Source organism: Chiloscyllium plagiosum, unplaced genomic scaffold (genome assembly GCF_037043375.1).
Source record: "Chiloscyllium plagiosum isolate Xiang-an unplaced genomic scaffold, Cpla_swu_hap1 HiC_scaffold_32, whole genome shotgun sequence".
In the NCBI taxonomy this organism is placed as follows: Eukaryota; Metazoa; Chordata; class Chondrichthyes; order Orectolobiformes; family Hemiscylliidae; genus Chiloscyllium; species Chiloscyllium plagiosum.
The window spans coordinates 47,008,445-47,025,155 of record NW_028270170.1 but is presented as its reverse complement, the minus strand read 5'-3'; positions in this window follow the sequence as shown (position 1 = coordinate 47,025,155).

The window sequence follows — 16,711 nt, the reverse complement described above, 5'->3', positions numbered from 1 at the left end:
TGTCAGCCACCTTTCTCCAGGTCACTGCGTGAACCATCTTTTTCTCAGGTGATTCTATCAACCACCTTACCCCAGGTCTCTCTGTCAGCCATCTTATCCTAGGTCACCCTGTGAACCATCTTATCTCGGGTCACTCTGACACTCACCATACCCCCGGTCACTCCGTCAGTCACCTTCCCTAGGTCACTCTGTGAACCACTTTACTCCAGGTCACTCTGTCAACCATCTTACCCCAGGTCACTGTGTCAGTCACCTTTCCCCAGGCCACTCTGTCAACCACCTTACTCCAGGTCACTCTGTCAGCCTCTTTACCCCAGGTTACTCTGTCACGCACCTTGCCCCAGGTCACTCTGCGAACCACTTTACCCCAGGACACTCTGCGAACCACTTTACTCCAGGACACTCTGTGAGCCACCTTACCCCAGGACACTCCATGAACCACCTTACCCCCGGTCACTCTGTGAACTAACTTACCCCAGTCTCTCTGTCAGCCTCTTTACCCCAGGTTACTCTGTCACGCACCTTGCCCCAGGTCACTCTGTCAACCACCTTACCCCAGGTCACTCTGTCAGCCACCTTTCCACATGTCACTGCATGAACCATCCTTACCCCAGGACACTCTGCGAACCACTTTACTCCAGGTCACTCTGTCAACCATCTTACCCCAGGTCACTCGGTCAACCACCTTACCCCAGGTTACTCTGTGACCCGCCTTACCCCAGGTCACTCTGTCAGCCACCTTTCCCCATGTGTTTTAAAAAATTCTCAAGGTCAGGTTCGTAGGAGAGTAGTCTGACACAGAACAAACGACCAAGAGGCGAGTCTGCTAGAATATGGGCATTTTATTCCCCGCAGCGTCGCCACAACGGGTCTGGCTTATACTCACTCTACATGTTACCGGAACTGGGAGCCGTCAGTTCTCGTAGAGCGGTTGCCAACAACCCACGCTCGGCGGTTAAACGTAACCCCGGAGCAGACTCACCGAACTGGAGACTTTTCCAGCTGATATACTCTTTTCCAGATATAAACATTCATGTGAACAGCAGAGCAAGGCTAAAAAACACATTCCATTCTGGTTACATACAGATAAGAAGATTCACACGGGGAGGTGTGTAATAAGATTCACACGGGACTAAGCAACACCTCCATTCCGGTTAGATTCACACATGTATTGGGACATAATTTTTAACCGTTTCACCACATTCCACTGCTTGGCCCAATACATGTGTTACATTATGATTCACACATGTATTGGGACATAATTTTACACCACATTCCACTGCTTGGCCCAATACATGTGTTACATTATGCTTAATTCAGTTCAATTCGTTTCAGTTAATTTCAGTTCAGTCAATTCAGTGTAGTTCAATTCAGTTCCGTCCATTTCAATTCAATTTAGCTCAGTTCCATTTTGTTCCGTTCAATTTGATTCACTTCAGTTCCACTCAGTTCAGTTCAGTTCAATCCCATTCAATTCTGTTAACTCCGCTTCAGCTTTTTGGACATGCCCACATCCTCCGCTGTACCCCAGGCAAGGGGTTCTTCGGCAGGACTGGGATCCTCTCTCAAACAAACTGCCACGTACATGCCCTCTTCCATGCCATCCCGGGACGGTCGGGACCTCCACAGTTTGTTCTTCTGGTTTCTTAGTCTTTTTCCAAAACATTGTTCTGTATCAAAATCTCTCCTCAATTGCGATTGATCCTGCCGACTACGCCAAATGTTTTAAAAAATTCTCAAGGTCAGGTTCGTAGGAGAGTAGTCTGACACAGAACAAACGACCAAGAGGCGAATCTGCTAGAATATGGGCATTTTATTCCCCGCAGCGTCGCCACAACGGGTCTGGCTTATACTCACTCTACATGTTACCGGAACTGGGAGCCGTCAGTTCTCGTAGAGCGGTTGCCAACAACCCACGCTCGGCGGTTAAACGTAACCCCGGAGCAGACTCACCGAACTGGAGACTTTTCCAGCTGATATACTCTTTTCCAGATATAAACATTCATGTGAACAGCAGAGCAAGGCTAAAAAACACATTCCATTCTGGTTACATACAGATAAGAAGATTCACACGGGGAGGTGTGTAATAAGATTCACACGGGACTAAGCAACACCTCCATTCCGGTTAGATTCACACATGTATTGGGACATAATTTTTAACCGTTTCACCACATTCCACTGCTTGGCCCAATACATGTGTTACATTATGATTCACACATGTATTGGGACATAATTTTACACCACACCATGTCATTGCGTGAACCATCCTTACCCCAGGACACTCTGCGAACCACTTTACTCCAGGTCACTCTGTCAACCATCTTACCCCAGGTCACTCTGTCAACCATCTTACCCCAAGTCACTCTGTGAACCACATACCCCAGGTCACTCTGTGACCCGTCTTATCCCAGGTCAGTCTGTCACCTATCTTGCCCCAGGTCACTGCGTGAACCATCCTTATCCCAGGTCACTCAGTGAACCGCCTTACCCCAGGTCACTCTATCTATCACCATACCCAGGTCACTCTGTCAGCCATCTTACCCCAGGACACTCCGTGAACCACCTTACCCCAGGTCACTCTGTGAGCCACCTTACCCCAGGTCACTGTGTCAACCACCTTACACCAGGTCATTCTCTGGACCACCTTACCCCAGGTTATTCTGTCAACCACCTTACCTCAGTTCACTCTGTGAACCACCATTGCCCAGGTCACTCTGTGAACCATCTTACCCTTGCCACTCTGTCAGCCACCTTAGCCCGGGTCACTATGTCAGTCACATTACCCCATGTCACTTTGTCAAGCAACTTTCACCAGGTCACTCTGTGCACCACCTTAACCCAGGTCACTCTGTTAATCACCTTACACCAGGTCACTGTGTCAACCATCTTACCCCAGGTCACTCTGTGAACCACGATTCCCCAGGTCACACTGTGAACCACCTTTCCCCAGGTCACTGTGTCAACCACCTTACCCCAGGTCACTCAGTGAACAGCTTTTCCCCAGGTCACTGTGTCAACCACCTTACCCCAGGTCACTGCGTGAACCATCTTTATCCCAAGTCACTCTATCAACCACCTTACCCCATATCTCTCTGTCAGCCATCTTATCCTAGGTCACTCTGTGATCCACCTTTCTCCAGGTCACTATGTCAACCACCTTACCTCGGGTCACTCTGACAGTCACCATCCCTAGGTCACTCCGTCGGTCACCTTCCCTAGGTCACTCTGTGAACCACCTTACCCCAGGTCACTCTGTGACCCGCCTTACCCCAGGTCACTCTGTCAGCCACCTTTCCCCATGTCACTGCGTGAACCATCCTTACCCCAGGACACTCTGCGAACCACTTTACTCCAGGTCACTCTGTCAACCATCTTACCCCAGGTCACTCTGTCAACCATCTTACCCCAAGTCACTCTGTGAACCACATACCCCAGGTCACTCTGTGACCCGTCTTACCCCAGGTCAGTCTGTCACCTATCTTGCCCCAGGTCACTGCGTGAACCATCCTTATCCCAGGTCACTCAGTGAACCGCCTTACCCCAGGTCACTCTATCTATCACCATACCCAGGTCACTCTGTCAGCCATCTTACCCCAGGACACTCCGTGAACCACCTTACCCCAGGTCACTCTGTGAGCCACCTTACCCCAGGTCACTGTGTCAACCACCTTACACCAGGTTATTCTGTCAACCACCTTACCTCAGTTCACTCTGTGAACCACCATTGCCCAGGTCACTCTGTGAACCATCTTACCCTTGCCACTCTGTCAGCCACCTTAGCCCGGGTCACTATGTCAGTCACATTACCCCATGTCACTTTGTCAAGCAACTTTCACCAGGTCACTCTGTGCACCACCTTAACCCAGGTCACTCTGTTAATCACCTTACACCAGGTCACTGTGTCAACCATCTTACCCCAGGTCACTCTGTGAACCACGATTCCCCAGGTCACACTGTGAACCACCTTTCCCCAGGTCACTGTGTCAACCACCTTACCCCAGGTCACTCAGTGAACAGCTTTTCCCCAGGTCACTGTGTCAACCACCTTACCCCAGGTCACTGCGTGAACCATCTTTATCCCAAGTCACTCTATCAACCACCTTACCCCATATCTCTCTGTCAGCCATCTTATCCTAGGTCACTCTGTGATCCACCTTTCTCCAGGTCACTCTGTCAACCACCTTACCTCGGGTCACTCTGACAGTCACCATACCCCCGGTCACTCCGTCGGTCACCTTCCCTAGGTCACTCTGTCAACCACCTGACCCGAGGTCACTCTCTCAGCCACCTTATCCGTGGACGCACCATGCACCTTACCCCAGATCACTCTGTCAGCCACTTTACCCCAGGTCACTCTGTGAACCCACCTTACCCCAGTTCACTGTGTCAGTCACCTTTCCCCAGGTCACTCTGTCAGCCATCTTACCCTTGGTCACTCTCTGAACTACCTTACACCAGGTCACTCTGCCATCAACATTACACCAGGTCACTCTGTGAAACACCTTACCCCAGGTCACTCTGTGAACTACCTTATCCCAGGTCACTCTGTCAACCCACTTACCTCAGGTCAGTTTGACAGTCACCATATTCTGGATTAGTGGCGTTGGACGAGCACAGCAGTTCAGGCAGCATCCAAGGGCGGCACGGTGGCACAGTGGTTAGCACTGCTGCCTCACAGAGCCAGAGACCCGGGTTCAATTCCCGCCTCAGGCGACTGACTGTGTGGAGTTTGCACATTCTCCCCGTGTCTGTGTGAGTTTCCTCCGGGTGCTCCGGTTTCCTCCCACAGTCCAAAGATGTGCAGGTCAGGTGAATTGGCCATGCTAAATTGTCCGTAGTGTTAGGTAAGGGGTAAATGTAGGGGTATGGGTGGTTTGCGCTTCAGCGGGTCGGTGTGGACTTGTTGGGCCGAAGGGCCTGTTTCCACACTGTAAAGTAATCTAAGCTAAAAAAGCTTCGAAATCGACGTTTCGGGCAAAAGCCCTTCATCAGGAATAAAGGCAGTGAGCCTGAAGCGTGGAGAGATAAGCTAGAGGAGGGTGGGGGTGGGGGTGGGGAGAAAGTAGCATAGAGTACAATGGGTGAGTGGGGGAGGGGATGAAGGTGATAGGTCGGGGAGGAGAGGGTGGAGTGGATAGGTGGAAAAGGAGATAGGCAGGTAGGACAAGTCTGGACAAGTCATGGGGATAGTGCTGAGCTGGAAGTTTGGAACTAGGGTGAGGTGGGGGAAGGGGAAATGAGGAAACTGTTGAAGTCCACATTGATGCCCTGGGGTTGAAGTGTTCCGAGGTGGAAGATGAGGCGTTCTTCCTCCAGGCGTCTGGTGGTGAGGGAGCGGCGGTGAAGGAGGCCCAGGACCTCCATGTCCTCGGCAGAGTGGGAGGGGGAGTTGAAATGTTGGGCCACGGGGCGGTGTGGTTGATTGGTGCGGGTGTCCCGGAGATGTTCCCTAAAGCGCTCTGCTAGGAGGTGCCCAGTCTCCCCAATGTAGAGGAGACCACATCGGGAGCAACGGATACAATAAATGATATTAGTGGATGTGCAAGTAAAACTTTGATGGATGTGGAAGGCTCCTTTAGGGCCTTGGATAGAGGTGAGGGAGGAGGTATGGGCACAGGTTTTACAGTTCCTGCGGTGACAGGGGAAAGTGCCAGGATGGTAGGGTGGGTTGTAGGGGGGCATGGACCTGACCAGGTAGTCACGGAGGGATCGGTCTTTGCGGAAGGCGGAGAGGGGTGGGGAGGGAAATATATCCCTGGTAGTGGGGTCTGTTTGGAGGTGGCGGAAATGTCGGCGGATGATTTGGTTTATGCGAAGGTTGGTAGGGTGGAAGGTGAGCACCAGGGGCGTTCTGTCCTTGTTACGGTTGGAGGGGTGGGGTCTGAGGGCGGAGGTGCGGGATGTGGACAAGATGCATTGGAGGGCATCTTTAACCACGTAGGAAGGAAATTTGCGGTCTCTAAAGAAGGAGGCCATCTGGTGTGTTCTGTAGTGGAACTAGTCCTCCTGGGAGCAGATATGGTGGAGGCGGAGGAATTGGGAATACGGGATGGCATTTTTGCAGGAGGTAGGGTGGGAAAAGGTGTAATCCAGGTAGCTGTGGTAGTCAGTGGGTTTGTAAAAAATGTCAGTGTCAAGTCGGTCGTCATTAATGGAGATGGAGAGGTCCAGGAAGGGGAGGGAGGTGTCAGAGATGGTTCAGGTAAATTTAAGGTCAGGATGGAATGTGTTGGTGAAGTTGATGAATTGCTCAACCTCCTCGCGGGAGCACGAGGTGGCGCCAATGCAGTCATCAATGTAGTGGAGGAAGAGGTGGGGAATGGTGCCGGTGTAATTACGGAAGATCAACTGCTCTACGTAGCCAACAAAGAGACAGGTATAGCTGGGGCCCATACGTGTGCCCATGGCTACCCCTTTGGTCTGGAGGAAGTGGGAGGATTTGAAGGAGAAATTGTTAAGGGTGAGGACCAGTTCGGCCAAACGAATGAGAGTGTCGGTGGAAGGGTACTGGTTGGGACGTCTGGAGAGGAATAAATGGAGGGCTTGGAGGCCCTGGTCATGGCGGAGGTGTAGTGGGATTGGATATCCATGGTGAAGATGAGGCATTGGGGGTCTCTCTGTTAGCTGCTTTACCCCAGGTCACTCTGTCAACCACCTTTCCCCATGTCACTGCGTGAACCAACCTTACCCCAGGACACTCTGCGAACCATTTTATTCCAGGTCACTCTGTCAGCCATCTTACCCTAGGTCAGTGTGTCAGTCACCTTACCCCAGGTCACTCTGTCAGCCACCTTGCCCCAGGTCACTCTGTCAGCCATCTTACCCCAGGACACTCCGTGAACCACATTACTCCAGGTCACTCTGTCAGCCACCTTACCCCAGGTCAGTCTGTGAGCCATCCTTACCCCAGGTCACTGTGTCAACCACCTTACACCAGGACACTCTGTGAACCACCTTACCGCAGATCACTCTGTGAACCACCATTCCCCAGGACACTCTTTGAACCAATTTACTCCAGGTCACTCTGTCAGCCATCTTACCCTAGGTAAGTGTGTCAGTCACCTTACCCCAGGTCACTCTGTCATCCACTTAACCCAGAACACACTGTGACAAATCTTATCCCAGGTCACTGTGTCAACCACCTTACACCAGGTCACTGTGACAGCCATTTCACCCTAGGGCACTCTGTGAACAATCCTTATCCCAGATCACTCTGGGAACCATCTTACCCCAGGTCATTCTGTGAAACACTTTACCCCAAGTCACTCTATTAGCCACCTTACCCCAGGTCACTGTGTCAACCACCTTACCCCAGGTCACTGTGTCAACCATCTTATCCCAGGTCACTCTGTGAATCACCTTACCCCAGGTTACTATGTCAACCATCTTATCCCAGGTCACTCTGTCAGCCACCTTTCCCCATATCACTGCATGAACCATCCTTACCCCACGACACTTTGTGAACCCCCTTACCCCAGGGCACTCTGCAAACGACTTTCCCCCAGGTCACTCTGTGAACCATCCTTACCCCAGGTCACTCTGTGAACACTTTACTCCAGGTCATTCTGTCAGCCACCTTACCCCAGGTCACTCTGTCAGCCATCTTATGCCAGGACAGTCCGTGAACCACCTTACCCCAGGTCATTCTGTCAGCCACCTTACCCCAGGACCCTCTGCGAACCACCTTACCCCGGTTCACTCTGTGAACCATCTTACCCCAGGCCACTGTGTCAGTCACCTAACCCCAGTCACTCTACTAATCACCTTACCCCAGGACATTCCGTGAACCACCTTACCCCAGGTCATTCTGTCAGCCACCTTACCCTAGGTGACTCTGTGAACCATCTTAACCCAGGTCACTTTGTGAACTACCGTACCCCAGGTCACTCTGTGAAGCACTTTACCCCAGGTCCCTCTGTTAACTACCCTACCCCAGGTCACTGTGTCAGCCATCTTATCCCAGTTCATTCTGTGAACCACCTTACCCCAGGTCACTGTGTCTGTCACCTAACCCCAGGTCACTGTATCAACCACCTTACCCCACATCACTATGTGAAGCACTTTACCCCAGGTCTCTCTGTTAACCACCTTAACCCAGGTCACTCTGTGAACCACCATTCCCCAGGTCACTCTGTGCAACATCTTACCCCTGGTCGCTCTGTCAGTCACCTTACCCCAGGTCACTCTATCAACCACCTTACCCCAGGTCCCTCTGCGAACCACCTTACCCCGGGTCACTCTGTGAACCATTTTACTCCAGGTAACTCTGTCAGCCACTTTATCCCAGGTCACTCTATCATGCAGAATGCCCAATGTCACTCTGTCAACCACCTTACCCCAGGTCACTCTGTCAGCCACCTTTCACCATGTCACTGCGTGAACCATCCTTTCTCCAGGACACTCTATGAACCAATTTACTCCAGGTCACTCTGTCAGCCATCTTACCCCAGGTCACTCTGTGAACCATCTTACTCCAGGTCACTCTGTGAACCACCTTACCCCGGTTCACTCTATCAGTCACATTACCCCAGGTCACTATGTGAACCACCTTATCCCAGTTCACTCTGTGAACCACCTTATCCCAGTCCACTCTGTGAACCATCTTACCCCAGGTCACTCTGTGAACCACCTTATCCCAATTCACTCTGTGAACCATCTTTCCCCAGGCCACTGTGTCAGTCACCTAACCCCAGTCACTCTACTAATCACCTTTCCCCAGGACACTCCGTGAACCTCTTTACCCCAGGTCATTCTGTCAGCCACCTTACCCCAGGTCACTCTGTGAACCATCTTAACCAAGGTCACTTTGTGAACCACCGTACCCCAGGTCACTCTGTGAAGCACTTTACCCCAGGTTCCTCTGTTAACTACATTACCCCAGGTCACTCTGTCAGCCATCTTATGCCAGGACAGTCCGTGAACCACCCTAACCCAGTTCACTGTGTCAACCACCTTACCCCAGGTCACTCTGTGAATCATCTTACCCCCGGTCACTCTGTCAGTCACCTTACCCCAGTCTCTCTACCAACCACCTTACCCTGGGTCACTGAGTCAGTCACCTTAACCCAGTCACTCTAGTAATTACCTTTCCCCAGATCACTCTGTGAACCATCTTACCCCAGGTCACTCTGTCAGCCACCTTATCCCAGGACACTCCGAGAACCATCTTACCCCAGGTCACTCTGTGAACCAACCTTAACCCAGGTCACTCTGTCAACCAACTGATCTCAGTTCAGTCTGACAGTCATCATTCCCCAGGTCACTCTGTCAACCACCTTACCCCAGGTCACTCTGTGAACCACCTTACTCCGGTACACTCTGTGAACCATCTTACCCCAGGCCACTGTGTCAGTCACCTAACCCCAGTCACTCTACTAATCACCTTTCCCCAGGACACTCCGTGAACCACCTTACCCCAGGTCATTCTGTCAGCCATCTTACCCCAGGTCACTCTGTCAGCCATCTTATGCCAGGACAGTCCACGAACCACCTTACCCCAGGTCATTTTGTCAGCCACCTTAACCCAGGTCACTCTGTGAACCAGTTTACTCCCGGTCACTCTGTCAGCCATCTTACGCCAGGACATCCGTGAACCACCTTAACCCAGGTCATTTTGTCAGCCACCTTACCCCCGGTCACTGTGTCAACCACCTTGCCCCAGGACACTCCGTGAACCACCTTACCGCAGGTCACTGTGTCAACCATCTTACCCCAGGTCACTCTGTGAACCACCTTCCCCAGGTCATTGTGTCAGTCACCTTACCCCAGGTCACTCTGTTAACCACCTTACCCCTGATCGCTCTGTTAACCGCCTTAGCACTGGTCACTCTGTCAGTCACCTTACCCCAGGTCGCTCTATCAACCACCTTACCCCAGGTCCCTCTGCGAGCCACCTTACCCCAGTTCACCGTGTCAATCATCTTACCCTAGGTTACTCTGTCAGCCACCTTTCCCCAGGTCACTGTGTCAACCACCTTTCCCCAGGTCACTGTGTCAACCTCCTTACCCCAGGTCACTGTGTCAACCACCTTACCCCAGGTCATTGTGTCAACCATCTTATCCCAGGTCACTCTGTGAATCACCTTACCCCAGGTTACTGTGTCAACCATCTTATCCCAGGTCACTCTGTCAGCCACCTTTCCCCATGTCACTGCATGAACCATCCTTACCCCACGACACTTCGTGAACCCCCTTACCCCAGGACACTCTGCAAACCACTTTACTCCAGGTCACTCTGTGAACCACCTTACCCCCGGTCACTCTGTCAACCAACTGATCTCAGTTCTGTCTGATAGTCACCATTCCCCAGGTCACTCTGTCAGTCACATTCCCCAGGTCACTCTGTGAGCCATCCTTACCCCAGGTCACTCTGAGAACCACCTTACCCCAGGTCACTCTGTGAACACTTTACTCCAGGTCACTCTGTCAGCCACCTTACCCCAGGACCCTCTGCGAACCATCTTACCCCAGGTCACTCTGTGAACCATCTTATCCCTGTTCAGTCTGTGAACCATCTTACCCCAGGTCACTCTGTGAACCACCTTACCCCGGTTCACTCTGTGAACCATCTTACCCCAGGCCACTGTGTCAGTCACCTAACCCCAGTCACTCTACTAATCACCTTTCCCCAGGACACTCCGTGAACCACCTTACCCCAGGTCATTCTGTCAGCCACCTTACCCCAGGTCACTCTGTCAGCCATCTTACGCCAGGACAGTCTGTGAACCATCTTAACCCAGGTCATTTTGTCGGCCACCTTACCCCAGGACACTCCGTGAACCACCTTACCCCAGGTCATTCTGTCAATCATCTTACCCCAGGTCACTCTGTGAACCATCTTACTCCAGGTCACTCTGTGAACCACCTTATCCCTGGTCACTCTGTGAACCATTTTACTCCAGGTCACTCTGTCAGCCACCTTACCCCAGGTCACTCTGTCAGCCACCATTCCCCAGGTCACTCTGTGCAACATCTTACCCTGGTCGCTCTGTCAGTCACCTTACCCCAGGTCACTGTGTCAACCAGCTTACCCCCGGTCACTGTGTCAACCACCTTACCCCAGGTCACTCTGTCAGCCACCTTTCTCCAGGTCACTGTGTCAACCATCTTATTCCAGGTCACTCTGTGAATCACCTTACCCCAGGTCACTGTGTCAACTATCTTATCCCAGGTCACTCTATTAGTCACATTACCCCAGGTCACTGTGTCAACCACCTTACCCCAGGTCACTCTGTCAGCCACCTTTCCCCATGTCACTGCTTGAACCATCCTTACCCCACGACACTCTGTGAACCACCTTACCCCCGGTCACTCTGTCAACCAACTGATCTCAGTTCTGTCTGATAGTCACCATTCCCCAGGTCACTCCGTCAGCCACCTTACCCCAGGTCACTCTGTCAGCCATCTTATGCTAGGACAGTCCGTGAACCACCTTACCCCAGGTCATTCTGTCAGCCACTTACCCCAGGACACTCTGTGAACCACCTTATCCCAGTTCACTCTGTGAACCATCTTACCCCAGGCCACTGTGTCAGTCACCTAACCCCAGTCACTCTACTAATCACCTTTCCCCAGGACACTCCGTGAACCTCCTTACCCCAGGTCATTCTGTCAGCCACCTTACCCTAGGTGACTCTGTCAGCCACCTTACCCCAGGTCACTCCATGAACCACCTTACCTCAGGTCACTCTGTGAACTACCTTACACACGGTCACTCTGTCAGTAACTTACCCCAGTCACTCTACCAACCACCTTTCCCCAGATCACTCTGTCAGCCACCTTACACCAGGTCACTCTGTGAATCACCTTACCCCAGGATAATCTGTAACCAATCTTATCCCAGGTCACTGTGTCTGCCACCTTACTCCAGGTGACTCTGTGAACCATCTTACCCCTGGTCACTCTGTCAGTCACCTTACCCCAGCCACTCTACCAACCACCGTATGCCGGGTCACTCTGTCAGTCACATTACCCCAGGTCACTCTGTGAACCACCCTACCCCAGGCCACTCTGCGAGCCACCTTATCCCAGGGCACTCTCTCAACCACCTTACCCCAGGTCAGTCTGTGAATCACCTTACCCCGAGTCACTCTGTCAACCACCTTATCCCAGATTGTCACAGGAGATATCAGTACGAACAAGAATCAAGAATAGACCACTTGACCTTCGAGCCTTCTCCACCCTTCACTAACGTCATGGTTGGCCTGAACTGTAACTCTATATTCCTGCTTATCCACATAATCCTTCATGCCCTCAGCAATCAATAGCTTGTCTACCAAGGCCTTAAAAATATTTCAAAATTCTGCACCCACTGGCATTTGAGGAAGGGATTTGTAAACACAACCCTTGAAAGAAAAAAAAGTTTCCTCTTTTTTTTAAATGGGTAGCTTCTTATTTTAAACTCTGACCTCTAGTTCTTGATTCTGTCACAAGAGGAAACATCCTCTCCAATTCGAGCTGTCCCCTCAGAATTTTATATGCTTCAATTAAATTACCACTAATGCTTCTAATCTCCAGAGCATACAGCCTAGCCTGTTTAGTTGTTCCTCACAAGGTAATCTGCGTTTTCCAGTTGTTAGTTTGGGATTTTTTCCCTGAACTGCTTCCATTGCATTAAAATCCTTCCCAAAGTATGGTGATCAATACTGTGCATAAGAATATAGATATCGTCTCAACAAAGGCTCTATAACTGAAGCATAACCTCTCTAGTCTTGCATTAAGTTCCACTTGCAATAAAGTAGAGCAATCTACTAGCTCACCGACTTGCTGACCGTCTGTGGCTCACACACTAAGACCCCCGAATCCGTCTCCATCTCGGGACTCTTCAAGTTCTCCCATTTAGATTAGATTAGATTACATTACAGTATGGAAACATGCCCTTCGGCCCAACAAGTCCACACCGACCCGCCACCCACCCATACCCCTACATTTACCCCTATATCTAACACTACGGGCAATTTAGCATGGCCAATTCACCTGACCTGCACATCTTTGGACTGTGGGAGGAAACCGGAGCACCCGGAGGAAACCCACGCAGACACGGGGAGAACGTGCAAACTCCACACAGTCAGTCGCCTGAGTCGGGAATTGAACCCGGGTCTCTGGCGCTGCGAGGCAGCAGTGCTAACCACTGTGCCACCGTGCCGCCCACATGCGTCTTTTATTTTAATTCTTTCCAGCAAAATGGATAATTTTGCATTCTCACATTGTACTTCGCTTGACAGATCTTTACCCAATCATATAACTGGTCTATATCCTTTTAGAACATAGAACATTGAACATTACAGCGCAGTACAGGCCCTTCGGCCCTCGACGTTGCGCCGACCTGTTATACCAATCTGAAACCCATCTAACCCACACTATTCCATGTACGTCCATACGCTTGTCCAATGACGGCTTAAATGTACTTAAAGTTGGTGAATCTACTACCATTGCAGGCAAGGCATTCCATACACTTACTACTCTCCGAGTAAAGAAACTACATCTGACATCTGTCCTATATCTATCACCCCTCAGTTTAAAGCTATGCCCCATCGTGCTCGCCATCACCATACTTAGAAAAAGGCTCTCCCTGTCCACCCTATCTAACCCTCTGATTATCTTATATGTCTCTAGTAAGTCACCTCTCAACCTTCTTCTCTCTAACGAAAACAGCCTCAAGTCCGTCAGCCTTTCCTCGTAAGATCTCCCCTCCATACCAGGCAACATCCTAGTAAATCTCCTCTGCATGCTTTCCAAAGCTTCCAAATCCTTCTTATAATGTGGTGACCAGAACTGTACACAATACTCCAAGTGCGGCCGCACCAGAGTTTTGTACAACTGTAGCATAACCTCATGGTTCCGGAATTCGATCCCTCTATTAATAAAAGCTAAAACACTGTATGCCTTCTTAACAACCCTGTCAACCTGGGTGGCAACTTTCAAGGATCTGTGTACCTGGACACCGAGATCTCTCTGCTCATCTACACTACCAAGAATCTTACCATTAGCCCAACACTTTCCATTCCGTTTACTCCAACCAAAGTGAATCACCTCACACTTGTCCACATTAAACTCCTTTTGCCACCTCTCAGCCCAGCTCTGCACCTTATCTATGTCTCTCTGTAACCTACAACATCCTTCATCACTATCCACAACTCCACCGACCTTCGTGTTGTCTGCGAATTTACTAACCCACCCTTCTACGCCCTCATCCAGGTCGTTTATAAAATGACGAACAGCAGTGGACCCAACACCGACCCTTGCATTACACCACTAGTAACTGGACTCCAGGATGAACATTTCCCATCAACCACCACCCTCTGTCTTCTTTCAGCAAGCCAATTCCTGATCCAAACTGCTATATCTCCAACAACCCCATTCCTCCGCATTTTGTACAATAGCCTACTGTGGGGAACCTTATCGAACGCCTTTCTGAAATCCATATACACCACATCAACCAGTTTACTCTTATCTACCTGTTTGGTCACCTTCTCAAAGAACTCAATAAGATTTGTGAAGCACGACCTACCCTTCACAAAACCGTGCTATCGCTAATCAAATTATTCTTTTCTAGATGATTATAAATACTATCTCTTATAATCTTTTCCAACACTTTACCAACAACTGAAGTAAGGCTCACTGGTCTATAATTACCTCGGTTGTCTCTACTCCCCTTCTTAAACAGGGGAACCACATTTGCTATCCTCCAGTCTTCTGGCACTATTCCTGTAGACAATGACGATTTAAAGATCAATGCCAAGGGCTCGGCAATCTCCTCCCTGGCTTCCCAGAGGATCCTATGATAAATCCCATCCGGCCCAGGGGACTTATCTATTTTCACACTCTGCAGGATTTCTAATACCTCTTCCTTGTGAACCTCAATCCCACCTAGTCTAGTAGCCTGTATCTCAGTATTCTCCTCGACAACTTTGTCAATTTCTAGAATGAATACTGTTGAAAAATATTCATTTAGTGCTTCCCCTATCTCCTCTGCCTCCACACACAACTTCCCACTACTATCCTTGATTGGTCCTAATCTTACTCTCATAATTCTTTTATGCCTTAAATACTTATAGAAAGCCTTAGGGTTTACCCTGATCCTATCCGCCAACAACTTCTCATGTCTCCTCCTAGCTCTTCTGAGCTCTCTCTTTAGGTCTTTCCTGGCTACCTTGTAACCCTCAATAGGCTCCTTATGCCCACTTCACAATTCACTTCCCTTTGCATTATTAGCAAACTGAGCTACTAAACGTTTGATCCCTTCATCCAAATCGTTGACATAAATTGTGAAGCACCAATCCCTGTGGCACACCACTCGTGATATCCGACCAGTCTGAAAAAATGACCTATTTATTCCTATTGTCTGCTTCCTATTTAGCCAGCCAATCTTTCACCACTAACATCAGCCAAAACAAGGTGACCAATGCATTATTCATTTGTAATTCTATAGAGTCATTGGATAAGAAAGACGGAACATCACTCAGGAGCATTTAACAATAACAGATGAGATTAAAACACAATGTTTTGAAGCATTAATTCTCCAAGTTGCTCTGCACCTATATTCACCAAGACTGTGCAAGGAGCAGTTAAACTCCAGACCTGAAACAGCACAGCAACCACTTTCATTATTTTCCCAAAGGTCAACCAGTAATTGATGGATAGTTTCGGCCAAAAATGAAAGGCTTCCTGAAGTCCAAACACTGTCTACCTGCATGCACACATAGCTCCATAATGTCCTCTGCTAAGTTTAGTCTTTATTAATCACAGAAACATTCATTTGATCATGATCCATCTACATAGAATCATAAGAAGAACTGCCCAAATTCTTTACACCCTCAGTATTCCTGATGAAAGGTTTATGCCTGAAATGTCGATTCTCCTGCTCCTCGGATGTTGCCTGACCTGCTGTGCTTTTCCAGAACCACACTATTCCACCCTCACAATTTGACCCTAGCAACAATAGAAGTATCCCTGGAAACTCGGCTGTCTAATGACTCTCACACAGTATCCATTGCTAAATGCTAGCAGCAACAACAAGAGTAATGGGTCGGAAACCCTGTTATCTGACCCATTGCTCCTCCCCATTAAAGTATCAAACATTGTTATTTCTTTCTGTTGGTCCACAGATGTGTGTTAAAGAGAACAATTCTAAAGTAGGTGCACATGCAAAAGTGACATATGACACATGCAAATATACACAAAGAAGGTGTCAGAACAGAGAGAACACGCGATTAATAGAGCACATGGTAAGAACGGCCTATTAAAAGGGACACAAAATACAGGAACAAGGAGGTTATGTTGAATTTGTACAAGACTGTACAGCAGCCTCAGCTAGAGCACAGTAAAATTTGAGTACCACATTTTAAGAAGGGGGTTTAGGAATTGGAAAGAATACAGTAAAGAAGCACAAGAATGGTTCTAGGAATGAGGAATAAAGATGTAGATTGGAGACGTTGAAGCTTATCACATTGGTGAACTGACAGTTCAGTGAAGAATTGATAAATGATAAGGAGTCTGGACAGAATAAACAGGGCAAACCATTTTGATTTCTGACATAATCAAAAACATCAAAGATTTAAACTAATTTGCTAACAAAGCAAAAGTGACCTAAAGAAGAAACTTCTTCATCCAGTGAGATGGCTCAGGTCTGAAATGTACTGCCTGAGAGTATGGTCAAAGCAGGTTCAGTTGAGGCTTTCAGGTGGAAATTAGACGGTTATTTGAAAATGAA